Source organism: Microcebus murinus, chromosome 11 (genome assembly GCF_040939455.1).
Source record: "Microcebus murinus isolate Inina chromosome 11, M.murinus_Inina_mat1.0, whole genome shotgun sequence".
NCBI lineage: Eukaryota > Metazoa > Chordata > Mammalia > Primates > Cheirogaleidae > Microcebus > Microcebus murinus.
In genome coordinates, this window is record NC_134114.1 from 95,171,152 (window position 1) to 95,184,083 (window position 12,932).

Genomic DNA, 12,932 nt, shown 5'->3' on the forward strand with positions numbered 1-12,932 from the left:
AGCCACTCTTAGGCAGTTAAGGAATAAACTGGGGACCAAGAATTAAGATCACAGAAACTCTGAAGTACTGACATTTTATGTGATTTTAGTTTTGTTGTGTTTTGCTTTGGGGGGGGGATGGGGTGGGTGAAACATGTTTCAGGTAGCTTTGGTGGTAAGTGCATTCTCCTGTATTATATTCTAGAGTTCCAGTAACTCTTTAAATTCTAATAATTTATTAACAAAACTCCCACTTCCAATCTTTGCCACAGAACGTAATTTTATTCTGAAGAAAAGTTATAAACGTTGATAAAATATTTAAACTCCTGACACACCTTAAAACTACATAAAAAAATTAAAAATATATATATATAAATTTCTCTTCATTTCCTATTATTCTCTTACAAGCAATATGACTTTTTAAAAGTCCATTTTTTAAAATTCAATTTCTTAAAATCACAAATAATTCTGATTTAACCATTTCTTTGAAATCTAATATCTCAGCTCAAAAATTAAGTGAAGATAAACTAATGTTAACAAAGAGCTTCTTGAGGGGCTCTCAAACAATAATGCCCAAATACAATGCAAAATTACAAAAGCACAGCAAAATGACGTTAGCAATTATTTAGTCCTTTTTTTTTTTTTAATTTTTCTTAGTTTTATAGGTGGGGCAAGTTAGCTCAAGACCACAGGGGTTTGTGGCCAAATAAACACCCAAAACTTAGCAGAAATCCTCAAAGCTCACCATGTGTATGCAACATGCAACCTGGTTTCATCTCCCGCGTGCAGAGTTCTGAGCAGATGGGGGACTCTGGGTGTGTCTGTAGCCAGACAATTGTCCTCATATTGGCAGAGAGACAACTGATACAATTTCTGTAGCTGTTACCTCTTCCTCTTGTAAAACCTTCTTCCTTGCCCGTTTTCCTTCTATAAAGCAGAGTGATGCCCTGACGCTCAGGCTCAGCACTTACTGTGACTGAACAATGAGTGCAATCTCACAGTTCTAGACGGCCTGCCTCACCATGTCACAATCTGAGCACAGGCCCACATTCTGAGAACTTCCTTCCTCCCTGGTGGTGAGATCCTCTTCTTTCAGAGTGCCACAGCCCCACTCCATTTATGTTGGAGGAAGTAGCCAAAGCAAAAGTATGACCTGCCATCCAACCTGTACATCTTCCCATCGAAAGCAGGTAATCTTTCTCTGCTTATCATTCTCTGAATGCCTTGTTAGGGTAACGACAACAAAAAAATTCTCTTTCATATGTGTTAGAAAGTCTAATATTTTGTCAAACAGAAATGAAAAATAAACCCAATCTAAGCTGTCATAGAATAATGAAATGCCTCTGGCAGTTCCATCAAAGTATGCAGACATGCACGGATTCTTTGAAGAAATGAAACTGCAGTTTATCAAGTGTGATTTATAAGCAACACTGATTTAGCTGGTTGATAACACTGCTGTCTAATCATTAGTAGTCAGACAACAGCCATGTGAACACATCAATTATGGGCCACTGCCAAAAGCCCTTGAGATCTTGGAGATTAACAGCCAATCCTCTGTTTTACAAGCTCACATCAAAAAGAATATTAATAAGAGGAGGGGCAATGTGAAAGCTTGTCAGAGTAATTCAGCCACTAAAACAAGGCATTTTTTTTTCTCTCCTCTCTGTTGAATTGGCCCAAGGAAGAAGCTGGCATGAGCTACAAAGTGCAATGCTGCCAATTTCTTGGAAAATGTTTTTCACTAACATATGGGAACTTGTAAGGGTCTGCAAAACTGCTATTTGGTGAATAAGACAGACAAGCTTTCTCCTTTTTAATGCTGCAATGAAATAAATGGACTCATTATTGAATTATTTTTAAATTAACATGCACAGTAGAAATATTCATTGCTTTTTCTCTCCCCTCAAAATCAGAAATTTTATAAAATTTCATCACATATATTCCATTTCTAATACTTCTGCTATCCACCAAAATCTAATTAAGAGAAACTACTAATACTAACCTGCACATTAATAAGTTTCTTCAAATTAACATAGTTCTTTCCAGTGTCGAAAATCAAAATTGTTCACTAACTCTACTTAAATTTCTTCCTTCCAACTATCTCATGAAGATAGATATAAATCCCACTGATATTTCTGCAATTAGAATTAAACTAGCTCTCATAACCCATACATAGAAAACATTTGCAAAAATATATGCCATAGGCAGAGCATTCGTTTCAGTTATATCTGTATTTAACATACACACCAGTTGAGGATTGCTATATTTTTGTAAATGATCAGATTAAACTAAACAGCTGGCAACTAAGGTTTAGTGGGGTTCCAGCAGGCTCCCTAATATATGAACATAAGCCACACTGCAAAATGTGTAGCCTGGGTTTCTCTGCCACTTACAGATTTGTTTGCATTTTTATTTGTAGAACACTATATTTACAGAGTGTTTTCCTATTATTTCATTTGTTGTTCATCATTTCAAAATCAGTGTGGGGTGGTGGGGAAAACATTAGGGAAGGAAAAAGAAGCATGATTTCCTGTTGCTTCTCAGTAGTTAAGCCGTTTGGCCCCTAAGTCAGTCACTTAATTCAAGGGCTTGTTGACAAGCAATTGTTAAATCACAGATTCTTTACCTGGGGTTCAAAGACTTTTGTAGAGTCTGAGAAACCCTGTAATTACAGAAGCAAAGGTTGGTGTGTTTGTACACTTTCTTTCTTTTCCTGGACAGAAGGTCCATAGATACTCAGTAAAATCCTAACCTACAAAAGAGATAAGAACTAGCGACCTAGTGGTAAATTTAGGGACAAAAGAAATCTACGCCTCTTTTTCACTATAGTACATACTCAGTGAACATTTGCTAGACTAAAGCCACTGGCTTTTGTTCTAAATCTCAGTTTCTTCACCTGTAAACTGGAGCAATAACATGTACGTATGATCTTTGAAGACCATCATAAGAAACCAACAGGATATCACTTTGGAAGTACTTAAACAAATTTAAGGTGCTACTGAATACAACAAACATTCCTTGGGCTAAAATGATCCTCCTGCCTCAACCTCCTGAGTAGCAGAGACTACAGGTATATAATAGGCCCAGCTAATTTTTATTATTTTTAGTAGAGATTGGGGTCTCACTCTTGCTCAGGCTGGTCTTGACCTCCTAATCTCAACCGATCCTCCCACTTTAGCCTCCCAGAGTGCTAAGATTACAGGTGTGAGCCACCATACACCGCGCCCAGCCTAAAAATTATTGCTTTATTATTAGAAAGGAAATAGCCTTCAGAGTAAACAATTTATCTGGGGAACTTACTTGGGGGGAAGGCAGATGTCTCAAAAAGGAAACTATGCCCCGACTTTGATGATGTTATATTAGAAGCTCACTCCAAAAGATATTAGATTACTCATGAACAGGCATCATCATCATCTTTTGTAATACATCTGATTATGAGGTCTCTTTTCTCTGCCATTTTTCCAGCAAAAACTCTCTTAATGTTAACAAATACACACAACTAGGCCGGGCGTGGTGGCTCATGCCTGTAATCCTAGCACTCTGGGAGGCCAAGGCGGGCTGATTGATCGAGGTCAGGAGTTTGAAACCAGCCTGAGCAAGAGTGAGACCCCGTCTCTACTATAAATAGAAAGAAATTAATTGGCCAACTAATATATATATAGAAAAAATTAGCCGGGCATGGTGGTGCATGCCTATAGTCCCAGCTACTCGGGAGGCTGAGGCAGCAGGATTGCTTGAGCCCAAGAGTCTGAGGTTCCTGTGAGCTAGGCTGATGCCACGGCACTCACTCTAGCCTGGGCAACAAAGTGAGACTCTGTCTAAAAAAAAAAAAAAAAAAGAAAGAAAGAAAAAGAAATACACACAACTTAGAGGCTCTATAGGAACCACAACCATGCCATGGCTATTTAACAGAGCAACATCAGAATTCGTTCGGGTGAAACAGACCTTCACAGTAAACATGTGTATCTTCAATCTACTGAATGGATACTGACAAGTATATTTCTTGGAAAAACATATTTTAATAACATGTTGTGTTTAATGGGCATCTTCAAGGTAAAAAAAATCAAACTACTGTTCTTTTTAACAACAATTATGGCTATTAATGACATATGATTGTAATCAATGATTATATACCAAAATTGTCAGAATGGGCTGTACTTAAAGTTCTTACACAAATTTCAACAGAGATAAAGGGGCCAAATTCATGCCTGAGTTCCTAATATCTTATTATATTCCAAACTGTTGGGCTGGCTTCCCCCCCCCAAAAAAAATTAGACTGTTAACTTGGTTGAAACAATTTTCTCAAGATTACACCTAAGCTATAATAGACACTTCCCTCTTACTTTTGAATAAAGACTTTTAGCCTTCCATTTTAGCCCTGAAAGTTTTGTGGGTAACAAAAACAATCATCAGACAAAAATGTGCCAGCAAACAGGATGCCAGTGCAATCTGTTATTCTGACATAGCATGACCGTTCTGTAGAAATCCTCTTTAGCTTCATTCCTTAAAATCCAACAGACACGCTCTACCAGACCTAAGAAAGCAGGTGCAATATAACCGATGACACAGACAGTACTTTCAAAGAATTAAAAATGTCACATAAATGCAAGCTAAAAGAAAATCCAGATAATTCTCAGCAATGGCTTCGCCTATGATCATTACATGGAAGAAAGACAAAAGGCGTGGACCCAGTAGAGCCAGCTTGAGGCCCTCTTCTCCTCTGCAACCCTGCTAAAAGAGAATCCAGTTCAACAAATATTGAGTTAGCATTTCCTAGAAGAGGGCACAGTGCTAGGTGCCAGGGAGATAAAAATAAGATGGCAGTGGCACCCCTGCCCTCAGAGGTCTCGGTTCGGCAAGGGGGACATGTACTCACATATCACAGAACAAAAAGGGGAAAATGTAGATAAAAAGACACATGCTTCCAGTGCAATAAGTAGGAATGGGGGAAATTACAACTCTTTTGGAACTGGAAGGATGCTCAGAAAATGTAGTCCAAAAAGAAACTAAGTCCCAGAAACAGTGGCTTTTGCCCAGAGTCAAAAAAGAAATCAAAGCCATAATCATCAACTGAGACCCAGTCTCCCAATTCCAGTTCTAGAGTTTCTCTCCCTGGATCACCACCAAAGTAGGAATCAAAGTAAAGGGTCTGCAACAGGGAACAATCTACCTAAAAGCCACATGTGGCCAACATCAGCAGGACCTGTTGGCTATGTTCCACCAAGAGGGCACGACAGCAAACTGGCAATTTTCTGAAGCTCAGCTGACCAGAGGAGATGACCTCCATAGATCAGACCTACAGCAATAATACTTACAACTGCATGCTTTATACACTCCCCAAACATTTTCTCCTGCCTCCACAGCAATTATCTACGCTACTAAACCAAAATGGCTACCTAAGCAAAGCCATGGCTCATCTTTACTACTTAAGCAGTTCATTTGTGTAGGAATGTTCCTGCCCCAGGATTCTAGGAAACACCAGTAAGTGTATTTACTGGCTGTAAATATTCCTAGGGCTGGAGCTGCAAATCATTAGTCCTTCCTGCTCTACCTCCCATTTGACCAACTGTACTAATTAACCACCTGTAAAACACCTTAATTAAGTCATATTTAAAGCAATACTGTGGTGATTTTTCTATAAAGAACCTTCAAAAAAAAAAAAAACCCAGGAAATTCTAATAACCATTCCTAACATCTGCAAATGAGCTATCTGAAGCTTCTGCTAAATGCACACAAAAGAGCCAACCTCTAGAGCTGGAGAATCAGAACAGGGTTTAGGAGACCTGGGACTGGATATTTGGGGAAATGAAAACAATTAAGCACTCTTCAAATAATTCAAATGTACAACTTTGAATAAGAAACAATATTTATATTAAGGGTTCAAGGATTCTGGATACTGAATCAAAAATCATTTATACAGGCCAGGCACAGTGGCTCACACCTGTAATCCTAGCACTCTGGGAGGCCGAGGCGGGTGGATTGCTCAAGGTCAGGAGTTTGAAACCAGCCTGAGCAAGAGCCAGACCCCATCTCTACTAAATATAGAAAGAAATTAACTGGACAACTAAAAATATATAGGAAAAATTAGCCAGGCATGGTGGTGCATGCCTGTAGTCCCAGCTACTTGGGAGGCTGAGGGCAGGAGGATCACTTGAGCACAGGAGTTTGAGGTTGCTGTGAGCTAGGCTGACGCCATGGCACTCTAGCTGGGGCAACAAAGTGAGACTCTGTCTCAAAAAAAAAAAATCATTTATATAGAAATATGACCCCGAAAACCAATAAGGTGAATATCATACCTTCCAGCTAAAGACCATAAAGTCAGTTCAACTACCATAAAAGCGGTAGAAACAAACAAACAAAAAAATGTCTAATAATCTAGGAGTAATAAAAGTCTTCTTTAGGAATACAAAACCCAACACAAAACCCAACAGCCATAAAAATATGAATTGTAAATAAACTTGACTGTATATAAATTTAAGATATTTGCACAGTGGTAAAAAAAAAAAAAAACTACCATAAACAGAATCAAATAACAAATAGAGATAGAAAAAAGATTTGCAAAGCACATAAAAAATATTTGTAAAACATACCCCAAAACTCATGTATTTAATTAATATACACTGAAATAATTAAAATCAATAAGAAATGGCCAAGAACTTACCAGAAAATTACTCAAAGGTTATAAATTACCAATATGTAGAAAAATAAAGAGCTACAATGGCTTGTACACAAGAAAAATGCAAATTAAAATCAGATTACTATCAGATTAACACAGATTAATGGCAGAAAATCATAACTCGTAGTGCTAATTATAGAAATACAGACAATTCATGCTCTGTTGTTGGGGTGAATGCAAACTGATGCATTCTAGTTGGGCAGTGGAGACAACTGAAATTTGAAATATATGTGTGCAAAGATGTTCATTAGAATAGTTTTTGTAACTACAAAGGCCTAACCTAAATGCTATCAAAAGACCAGTTAAATTATGGAATCAAAGGTAGAAAAGTAACATATGATATCCTAGACATACAGTTATGTGAAAAGCACAAGGTGCAAATCAGTTTCTTTAATATGCTGATTTGTATAAGGAGGCAAGAAACATAAATATATTTGCTTGAACATACGGAGACTATTTTAAGAAGGACATACAAAACTGTTAAAAATAATTGGCTCTAGGAAACAGGCTGGGGGGTCTAAGGGGGTAGTAAAACCTACTTTCCATTATATAATAATTTAGTACAGTTTGAACTTTTACAGATTTACGTCCTGCTTGTCTAATTTAAAAAAACAGTCAATTAAAAAGTATTTTAATAAATGCAACTAGTTTATCAGGGCTCTAGACCAGTCTCCAAAGCAGGAGGCATGTTAAACTCCCTGGGAGTATGCAAGCAATCTATTGGGATACAAGAAAGAAAAAAGACTGGCATTTCTTTTTATATTATTACCTCATTATTTTCAGTTTCTGTTGTTTATGATTTTAGTAATGGTGGGCTATATTAAGGCAATAGTATGTCTTTACAGAGAGTATGTGTGTACAACTAGACACACTTGGAAAACATTCCCTCTGGGCAAAGTAATACTCTCTTTTAATTAATGTCTTCTGAGAAAGGTACTGTTTTGTCCACTGAAAAAAGACTCAATATTTATGATCTTGCATGTGCAGTCAGTTGATATAATTCACACAAGGTAACATCCCATCTCCCTTAACCACCTAGAAGTGAGAATGAAATCAAAAGATCTGAGGAATGAAGCCAGAAGTTAAACTTAGGATAGGTAGGTTCCCACACATTGAGATCTTTCCATAACTTAAGTCACAGCCTGTCCCTCCTCTGCTCATAACTCCCTAGTCCCTCCTACCTTTCTGAGTCTTACCTGGTTCTGGAACATTCCCTGGAGCCTACACTTCATCTCCTTGCACTCTCCTCCTTCCGTCATCCAGCTCTAGCCAGCCAGGTGTCTCCTCAAACACACCAAACACACTCTTCCTCCCTCCTCCCCAGAGCTTGTTCACAGGCTGTTCTGTCTAGAAAGCTCCCTCCACAGGGGTCAAATGGCTCATCACAGTACTCAGGTCCCTACTCAAACAAAAAGAAACATAAACTCTCCTTTCCTACCATCTCTCTCTCCCACTTCCCCTGCCTGATTCTCCGGTATAGCAGGTAACACCAACCAAAATATATTTATTTGTCCAGAATAAACCAGAATATAAGCTTCTTGAGAGCAGAGACTTGATTTGTTCACTACTGTACCTCCAGGACCCAGACTGTGCTTGGCATATGCTAGGCATTCAAAATATATTTGCTGAGTAAATATTCTTACTGGATCGATAAAGTAAGGAACAAATAAAAGAATAAAATTGAGACCTGCACTGTCACCTCCCTCATTCTAATATTCCTACTGTCAGAACACCAAATGGTCAAAGTTCTCTAAATGGCAGGAGGAGGCAAGGAATGAATAAAGAAATGGATATTTAACTGCTATCTATAACATCTATAATTTTTTTAAAAATCCCTTAACATAGCAACAATACCCTGTACGACAATAAAATGAAAACTTTCTACTTTTTTCATCACCACAAAACCTGTCAACTGCCCTGCATCTGGTTATACTTTCTGAGCTTCTCCTGTGACAATGGAGGACCTGTCCCAGCTCGAGGTCCTATCTGCACCCATGTACCAGATCTCCTCCATCTTGGCCCTCATGCCTATTCCAGGACCTTATGCCCTCTCTGTCCAGTATGATTAGCTTTTCTCCACCAACCACCCATCATTCTCATCAGCATACAAACAAGTGATGAGAGTTCCCCACTTTAAAAAATGATAGGTATTTAATAGATACTCCCTGATACCTCATGCTGCCCCTTAAAGAAAAGTGCTGTACTCATCACGTTCTGTTTTTGCTCACCTCCCACAAAAAAATCCAAGCACTCCAGTTAAACTTTTTATTTCCCTATCCCTACCTCTAGCCCTAGGAACATTTGTGTTAAGGTCACCAAGAATCAATTCTGGGTCTCTAACTTCTTGGCAGTATTTGACATGGCTGATCACACTCTGCTTGCTAGAATTTCTTTACTTGCTTTCCAGAAACACCAGACTGGTTGGATTTTCTTCCTCCTCAATGGACACAGTCCTGGTTCCTCCTAATGCTCTGTGGCTCAGCTCAGGGTCCTAGCCTTTTCCAACTATACTCACCCTCTAGGTGACCACTCCAACCCAACAACTTTAAAGTCCACCTGTAATGCCCATTTCCCCAATCTGTGTCTCCAGCCCTGGCCATCCAAAATCAAACATCAGCACTCGGCACCCATGGGATAAAGCAAAGGTGAGTCACAACTCTTGATTCCATCAACCTTCAAAATCCAGGTGTTTTCTGTAATTCTCATGCTTTCACGACACCATATCCAAGTCCTATCCTCATTACCTTAAGATAACATGACAACTTCTCACCACCCTGACACCTACCAAAGAAGTCTATCTTCTCTAAAATTAGCCATGTGTGGTGGTGCACACCTACAGTCCCAGCTACTTGAGAGAATAAGGCAAGGGGATTGCGTGAGCCCAGGAGTTCAAGGCTGCAGTGAGCTATGATCATGCCACTGCACTCCAGACTGGGCCACAGAACAAGACCCTGTCTAGAAAAAAAAAGAAATCATTCCCTTACTCCTTACCATGACCTACAAGGCCCTGTATGGCCTGGCCTGTGCCCAACTTCCAATTCAATCTTGTCGTGGTCTATGCAGAACACATTCCATCCTTCCATGCTAGTTATCTGAGTGGACTCAATAGCATGTACAATCGACCAAGAAAAAGACTAGAAAGAAGCATGTCCCAACAAAAAGTGCAAACAGCCAGTCAATCAGGATTCCAGGCTTTGGTTCCCCTATCCACTCAGCACCAGCTGCTGAATCTGCTCTTCCTGTCCCATCTCAAGCTTACACCCGACACAGCCCCCAACCTGTGGCAGGGCTTCAAAACCACAACTGCCTCAGACCCTGCACTTTAAGACCCCTTGCAACAAGTAGGTAAATCTCCTACTTTGTTTTTCTAATGAAACTCTTCCTCTCTGTGCCCTGAGATGTGCCAGCATCTCCAACAGAAACAGCACAGGCCTGCACACTGTCAGCCCTAAAAGCCTTTCCTGTCCCCAGGTCAAGGCTGCAGAGGAAATAAAAAGTACCACTGCCCACACCAATTATGGAGAGTTTATCACACCCATCATCTCTCTGACTCGTGTCGTTGGGATTCCAGTAGCCTTGCCCTTGCACGGCTGCCCTCAAAGCATCTTTGTCAGTTATACACACTATTTCTGTTTTTATTCCTCAACTCAATTTCATCATCTCAAATTTGAAGAGATTTCTAGAAAGCACAACTTACAGAAATGTACACATATATAAAACTATATTAACAAATATAGAAAGTAGAAATATATGACATTTATACCATAATTTAAAGACAGTATCAATCTTCAGCATCTCATTTTCTCATTAGGTCTCTATTTTAATCTCACTCCAAAAGTCCCTTTAAAAAAAATCAGAAAAAAAGGCTGGGCGTGGTGGCTCACACTTGTAATCCTAGCACTCTGGAAGGCCGAGGCAGGAGGATTGCCTGAGCTCAGGAGTTTGATAACAGCCTGACCAAACGCGGGACCCCATCTTAGCCAAAAACAAAATTAGCCGGGTGTCACGACGTGCCTGCAGTCCCAGCTACTCTGGAGGTTGAGGCACAAGAATCCTTTGAGCTCAGGAGTTTGAGGTTGCAGTGAGCTGTGATGCTGCCACTGCACTCTACCTGGGGTAACAGAACAAGATTCTGTCTCAAAAAAAAAAAAAAAAAAATCAGGAAAAAAAAAACTACATCAGACCCTGCTTTAACTTCATCACTTATACCTGGTTGCTCGCTCCAAGTGTCTTAAGAAACATCTACAGAAGCAGTTCTCTCCAAAGCCAGCTTTACAAATAGGCAGAACAGATGACTGCGCAAAAGGTGTGATTTAAGACACCAGGAAAGCTCCCATGCCTCTCTTCTTACCAAACAGTCTCTACCTTTGAACTCCACACCTTGGGGCTTTAAAAGCCTACTCACAGTGGGGTGGCGGTACCATCTTAAAATCACATTAAGGGTCATTCAGTGGACTGCTAATGGATGGCAAAGCTCGTGATAAATGGAGAAAAATTAGGTTCTAAGTGGATAGGAAAATATCAAATGTTAAAAGAGATGTTTGTTTTTAAAAGGAGCTTAGCCAAAAATCACCTCTGCTTTGCAGTGGCTGCCTTTTTGTGTATCTTGCCCTCCCAAGCTACTGGCAATAATCGCCTCAGCCTCCGGAAGGACCTTCTCTTGGCCTGTCTTGCACAGGTTTTCCATAAACTGAAAGTCACCATCCCAGCCTGGCTGGCCTTTTGGTTATCTTCCTTACCATACAAGACAACCTCAAGCTCATTCCTTGGGCTATTTTAAAATGCTAAGGACTTAATAGTCAAATATTAAAGCAACTGATATATGGTAAATATTATATAATGCATATAAATTTGGCTCATTTCTTTATACTTTCTGAACATTATGAAATGTGTTTATTTATAAATATTTGGGCATATCTCCACTCCTGAGCAAGAAATGTACCCATGTTGCTGGCCTTGTAGACCACTGTGCCATAAACCCACCCCCTCTACTCACAGCAGACCTTATCAACAGCCCCAGAACCTCGCCTTCTGTCCCAGGGCTTCCTAAGCCCCGTGACACATTCTTCTTCTTTTCTTCCTTGTAATTCCAGGTAACACAAATAGAGTTCACTACAGAATCCTATTAGCCTACCAACCTCAAAGCTAACTTATGGGTCCAAGATTTAGGTCAGCAGTGCCCCAACTACAAAAGGGAAGGGGGCCTACGTCTGTCCTTTAGACTCTGACCTGCACAGGAAGCAAGGAGAAAGAGGAGGAGGTCTTGAGCAGCTGTAGAAGCATCACTTCAGATAATTGTACTCATTCTGGCATGGCCTTCAAATACACGAAGTGTGAAAAATGAATGGATGCTAAAAACAAGGCTCGTCCTCACACAGCACTAATCATCACCGCACGGCCCCTTTCTGCAAACTTACGCTCTCTTTGAGCACCACAGCTGCAGTTTGGGAAAAGCAGGCGGGTCCAGGCCTCAGAGAGCACCCCAGAGAGGGAATCCTGGACAAGAGCAGAATTTGCCCCACTGTTTGATGAGATGAATACCAAAACCCCTTAACCAAGAATAGCCAGTGACAGAAAAGTGGTATCTTAACACACTTGAGGGGAAACCTAGTCTGAGCTCAGGAAAGGTTAAATGCACACATATTAGGAAACACTGAAGAACAGAACACAGTAAATCTTTAAATATTAAAAATCACTCCTCTTCTAGACTCTATTTGTTCACCCGGTTTTAATAAATTCTTTAAGCTTTTCCTTGACTGTAAATACTATACATATATATGTATGTTTAAGTATATATGTCTCTGTGTGTTTATAAATATAAAATATACATATATGCCATAGTTAGTGATCTATGGTTACTTTTAATTCTTTTTTGTTGTTTACTTGTTGTTTCCCGCACTCCCCCAAAGGGTACTTTGAAATCTTTCCAGTTTTTACAATTAAACCTAACCATCTGGACAGAAATCTTCACATTCACTAAATTAGTCACAGATTTTGTGGGTAAGCTGAGAAAGTAAATGCTACGCTCAGTGCTAGGATTTAAACCACATCTACCACAGCAAAACACTCTCTCTCCAATAATCTCTCCAATTATGCACGCACATTCAGGGCTCAAATAACACGGAAGCAACTACACCTCATTGCACAGAATTATTTGTACAGTTAGTATTATTCTTTAGATCCCAAAGTGAGTTACAACAAATCCAAAATAAAATTCTTCAAAAACCTTTCAGAATTTATTTTACAGACAAAAGATAAAACAGTGCCTATTTTTCCA

General features: G+C 39.5%; 1 protein-coding gene across 2 annotated transcripts in view; it reads right to left on the reverse strand.

The window, feature by feature from the left end:
• ZNF608 (zinc finger protein 608) overlaps positions 1-12,932 on the reverse strand; it is a 115,028-nt gene that overhangs the window by 83,911 nt on the left and 18,185 nt on the right. The gene's annotated exons all lie outside the window — the stretch shown is intronic.